Source organism: Electrona antarctica (assembly GCF_951216825.1).
Source record: "Electrona antarctica genome assembly, chromosome: 12".
Lineage (NCBI taxonomy): Eukaryota > Metazoa > Chordata > Actinopteri > Myctophiformes > Myctophidae > Electrona > Electrona antarctica.
In genome coordinates this window covers 7,881,303-7,887,514 of record NC_136793.1, presented here as the reverse complement: position 1 = coordinate 7,887,514, position 6,212 = coordinate 7,881,303, and positions in this window count along the sequence as shown.

Below are 6,212 nucleotides of genomic sequence, written 5' to 3'. Positions count from 1 at the left end.
AGGCCTAATAAATATGCTGTATCACAGTATCTGTGCCTTATCCTGGTTAATTGCCTGTGTCCGTTTGCTCATGCGTGTGGAGAGGGAAAGTAAAAGCCACTTTTCCGTGTGAAAACCCCCTACTAAACGTTCAGCACCTCCTACTGTAAACATCTTCCTGCGGCCATGCATGAACGCGCACCTAAGGCCTCACTCAGACCTTTACTGCATTGCTGTATGCTTGTTGGATGAATGTTGTGTAGGTTTGTAGTCCAAAAATGTGGACTACAAACCATGTGACTTCCATTGGAAATGCATTGGGGCGGCCATGACACTACACAACATTCATCCAACAAGCATATAGCAATGCAGTAAAGGTCTGAGTGAGGCCTTAGGGTGCACTCACACGGTTAATGCAATGCTCTGTGCTCGTTGGATCAATGCTGTGTAGTATCAAAGATAGTTTATGTATGAAGATGGGCCAACTTCATTGGAGCCACTAGAGGCGAAATGGTACACAAAGCCTACAAATGGTCTCCTAAATATAGTAGGCGTGGTTTGCTTCTCCCCGACCTCCACCCTCCCCCCCTGACAACAACACTGTTTCCACACTCAGTCTAGTAGGTGGCGGTAATGCACCATTTAGGTTTGCCGACCGCCATGAAACCTGATAGAAGAAGAAGACAACAACACTGACAAGTCATTTAACAAAGTACATTGAAAACAACTGACAAGGTGTACTACTTCAGTCCTCCAACCATATCAATTCATGATTTGGATCTATCTCATTAAAAAGTCTCTCCCTAATAGAGTTGTAGAATGGACAATAAAAAATTCCTTTAGATCACACAGACTACATAATCTATCCTCCTCAACCGTGCCTACATATCTGCCTGTCTCAATATGCAGACCAAGTATGCCAGCTCTAATTTGGGCACATAAGGATCATTTCTAATCGTTTTAAATATGTCCATTCATTTCACATTATAATATTCACATATTATCATCTTAAATATGGGGTCAGAGCCCCCTATGTGTTGTCCGTGAAATTGCAGATGGACAGAGAGAGGCTTCCGGACTCATCTCAAATCTCGCGAGAGTTTGTTGCTGGGATAAAGAAATGTCATTAACAAAGTCGATTTTCTCCTGATTTGTCTCGCTAAAAGAAGCCATTTTACTATGAATATCTTGTAAATATTGTGTGCCTTGTGGTGATTTGGTCCAGTATTTAGTTCAGTGACCATGGAGTTAAGGAATGGTTCAGAAGCTGTGTTCACGTTCACTCTCCCATTGGAAATGAATAGACTCCAACATTCTTCCTGTCTCCTAATAATGTTACCGCCCACCTCACGCAGATACAGGAAGTAAAGCAAAGTGGTCTCTCTTGCTAATTCTCCTCTTGGGTAGTATCATGGCCGCCCAATGCATTTCCAATGGAGGTCACATGGTTTGACACAACATAGGGGGAGGGGTCTGTTGTATGGCTTTCAGCTGTGTTTCGACTGCGCCCCTCCCCCTCATACAACACAATGTTGTGTCAAACCACGTGACTCCCATTGGAAATGCATTGGGCGGCCATTAAGCATTGATCCAACGAGCACAGAGAATTGCATTAACCGTGTGAGTGCACCCTAGTCAGTGAGGGCTCAGTGAGTCAGTAAGGGAGCGGATTGGAATTGGGCCTTAGTTCAGTTCTAACTTCTAAATGATCGAGCGGTTGCCTAAAACTTTGTACAACTAGACCTGTACGTGCCCGTCGGTCACCGGCCTACAGTACTTGGGAACGATGCAACTTGGAAACCTAATAATAGGCCTACCCATTGTCATAGCACCCGTTTTAACTATCTGTCTGTGTCCCGTTTGTGCCATACCCTTACTGTATATGGATATTTCTGTAGTATGCAATACCCATTGTCATAGCACCCATTTTAACTGTCTGTGTCCCACATGGAGATCTCTGTATCTGTCTGTCTGCCTGTGTCTGAAGAGTGCAAACTGACTGTGAAAAGTGGACTGGTAATCAAGTAATCAATTGGCAGGTGTGGGTTTGCCATGGCAATCAATTGGCTGAGGCAGAGGCTGGAAATTGCACAGGTGAGGGGACTTTGGCTCATGAGGCCCACTGGCAGAGCCTGAGCAGAGCCTTTTGTGGTGGTTCTGGAGAACCGTGGGTCCGACCAACTCGATACTGGGCACTGCACTCCCTGCAGGGGTGTGGAACGCGTGTGTCGAATTTGAAGTCAGTGGGGCGAACTGTTCTCGAGGTACGTGGATTACAACCGTACACACACACACACACACGCGCGCGCGCAGACAGAGACGTGGCACATTTATAGTTAGATAAATATATAATTGTATATTTATGATGCAGGATTTATATGATCATTCATGATTCCAGTGGGTTACATACAGCAGCTGATATAAAGCGTAGGCCTATAACAATTTTAAACTTTTTTTGTTCTCAAAATTTGCTTTTAATGTTCTATCCCCTTGATGCAGGCGCGTAGCGTGGATTAAACTATTGACTGGAAAAAGTAGCATTGCGAGCGGGGGAGCGCAACTCGATCCGGGGTCAGCTCTAAATTGACTGGGCCACAGCCCTACGCCGGTGCCTTGATTATAATTTATATTATCAAAAGGACCACTTCACAACATATATTCATATAATTGGTCCTGCACTAATGTTCATGATAAAATACCACCTTTTTTTCCCCTACTCGGTCTGTGTCTCATTCATAGGAGGGCTGTGGGGCAGTACAGAAACCTGGTCCACCAAATAATAACGTTAGTCACTGCAGAAAATCATTGTAGCTCATGTCACATCACATGCACTCAACAGGCCTCATTCTTTCCAGGAAATGATTTTATGCATGGGGCATTGTGTCATGTTCAGTTGCTCCTGACATTCACACAGTGAATGTCAGTGAAAGTACCAGCCAAACACTTCCAATATTAACAGTGTATAGCATCTTTAAAGCCTGACATAAATTAATTCCTAATACTCCTCAAGCTTTATTGTATTCATAAATAATCATCCTTTGTCCCAGAATCTGTGATCTACTGTTCTGAGTCTGACCGACGTGTATTTACGTGGGACTATAGCTCCCTCTGTTGGTGTAATGTGTAAACTACTGTTTTTCCAACACTGGTTTTACAAGTGAATGCTGCTAGTAGTCTTGTCATCAGTGGTGGGAAGTAACTAAGTACACTTAAGTACCATTTTGAGGTATTTGTACTTTACTTCTACTACGAGTAGAAAAAAATGGTGGTATTTTAATCATGATTATTAGTGAGGACCTATTATATGAAGATAAGTTGAAAAGTGGTGAAGTGGTCCTTTAAATACTGAATCAAGCAACTTACAAACTGTCACTGTGTTCACGTAAGCCTGAGTAGACTAGACGATAAAATGACCAAAAGTTTTTTTGAAAGTGAATTTTCCCTTTATGTTCTTGCTGATCAGTGTTGTTTTCGTCAACTAAAACTAAGGCGAAAAATGTTCGTCGACGACCTTTTTCCACTGATGAAAACTAAATGGAAACTAAATGAAAACTAAGGCATGATGACCAAAACTAAGACTAAATATACTGACAATTTCGTCAACAAATAAAAACTATAGACTAGTCCCCAAGGGTACCAGGTCATCTCGCCCCTTTTCCAACTCGACGGCTCGCCACAGAATTTCGAAAAGTGAAGACGGCTCGCCCCGAGCCGTGGAGAGCCCGCCCCCAAAGCGTGGACAGCTCGCCCCACAGCGTGGATATCTCGCCCCAACGCACGGATATCTCGCGCCGTGTTTATTTCATGTTTATTTTACAGCGTGGATATCTCGCCCCAACGCACGGATATCTCGCGCCGTGTTTATTTCATGTTTATTTTACAGCGTGGATATCTCGCCCCAACGCACGGATATCTCGCCCGTGTTTATTTCATGTTTATTTTACCTTATTTCTCATATTAGAACATTGTTTGTCAAAGGAGAACATTTAGAACCAGTTAGAACCAGTTTGTGTTGGTCAAATGAAAATGATGCATGGATAATGAATGGCTTACTCCCCTCCATTGTTCTGGAAATTCCATTCCAACATGTTACCTGTTTGCGAATACATGAGAATGAGAATAAACTGATAAAGTCGCTGAGAGGCGATGGGATGGGCTATATTGTCACCCTTTCCATCTGGACACCCTCAGAGTTACAGACCTGTTATGGTCATTCGGGGCTATCTATTTCATATTTATGCATTTCTGGTAACATTATTGTCCACTCATTTTGTATGTCTGTGGCAAAAATGGAATGTTGACAAAAAGCCACAAAGCCAACATGACTGACAGGCTAGCGCAGCTGAAATATATATTGTATCTAATTCCAGGCACAAGGCAGGCAATCATGGAAATAAGAAACCCCACAGGGTGGTGCTGTTTCACACAATTAACCACTGGAGGGCCTTGAGGGACAACTCAACAGTGCTATCAGGTGTGCGTGCGTGCGTGCGTGCGTGCGTGCGTGCGTGCGTGCCAACTCAACAGTGCTATATATGGTGTGTTGTGCACTTTTGAGGGGCGCTAGCCCCTCCTATGCCCAGCTTTGTAGGTCTGTGTGAACACAAACATTGGCTGATTTTTGGCTGATCACCCGCATATCGATGATTTGATTGGCTGAGCAAAGTATATTGAAGATAAACGTGAGGACAGAAAAGTGAAGACACCTTTTAAGTGATTGGCCGGAATGACAATTTACAATTTAGGCATTTAGCAGACGCTCTTAATCCAGAGTGATTTACATTGAGCAAGAACAAAAAAAGCATGGCAATACATCACATACATAACAAGTAGTTATCATGAAACATACGTAAGCTAAGAACGTAACAGTGGAATATCTATAGGCTATAATGAAACTGTACATATACGTATATAGGCTACTATAAAGTGCTATGTCTAAAATGCTATTCTAGTGCTGTCTACATAATGTCTGTATGAAGTGCTATCTGTGCTATAAAGTGCTATCAGAAGGGCGGCTGTGGCTCAGGAGGTAGAGCAGGTCGTCAAATGATCCCTGGGTCAGCGGTTCGAATCCCGGCTCCTCCTGTCCACACTAAACCCTACATTGCCTCCAATGAGTCGGTCGGTGTAAGCTTGCCACCATTGATGTGTGAATGTGGGAAGTGAGAACGCTGGCGTCGCCGCTTCACCTCCCAATGTATGAATGAATGAACCATTGTAAAGCGCTTTGAGCACATGGAAAAGCGCTATAAAAATGCAATTCATTATTATTATTATTAAGTTACATTAGTTGATCCTTTGCGTACGCCTGTGAGGTTGTTGGGGCTAGGGCAAGTGCTATGGTCCATGATGGAGTCTGAAGAGGTGGGTTTTCAGACTACGGTGGAAGATTGAGGCAGAGTGAGGCTGCAGTTCTGATTGTAATGGGAAGTTCATGCATTCCATAGTTTTGGAGCCAGAAGGGAGAAGAGTTTGGGACGTGTGGAGCGTTGTTGTCCCAGCGTTTTTAGTGAAGGTATATACCTTCACTAAAAACACCGGGACAACGGTGACATTTGTGATGATTTGATTGGCTGAGCACGAAAGACAAAATCCCACACACACACACACAAGGGCTTGCGTGTGTGTGTGTGTGTGTGTGATTTTGTCTGTGTGTCTGTGTGTGTGTGTGGGGGGGGGGGGCAATGGGGGCCAATAAGGGCCAATGTGTGGCTAATGTGGGGCCAATGTGGATAAAGATTATGTATACATCATATGCCAATTATGAAAATTGCTCAACATAATTATGCGAGTTAGCATCTGGCAGTTTCTACATGCCGGGGACGGGGAACCATACTCAACATTTCTAACATAGGCCTAACACTTTGGTGTATACTCAACATGCCTGCAGGTTCACATGCCTGCAGGTGGACTATTGAAGTTACAATGGGTTTGGATAGGAAGGGGGCGGTTAACACAGTCGTTAACACCCAAACCAAAATGTCTGCACAGGTCACAGGAAACACAACAGGAGACCTCTGGTCTAAATGCTCCTAGATCAAAGTAGGCCTAGCTATTTAGCATAGGTGCAAGCTGTGAAGAATGGTGCCTGAATGTCTAGCCTGTTGGTCCTGTAGCCTCTCACTCATGAGGAGAGATGAGACACTTTTAGTTTAGAACAGATATTTTATGCTATAATAACGAAATGTGGTTCCATCAGATACGACACTATAAACACTATTCCCAGGCGGTCT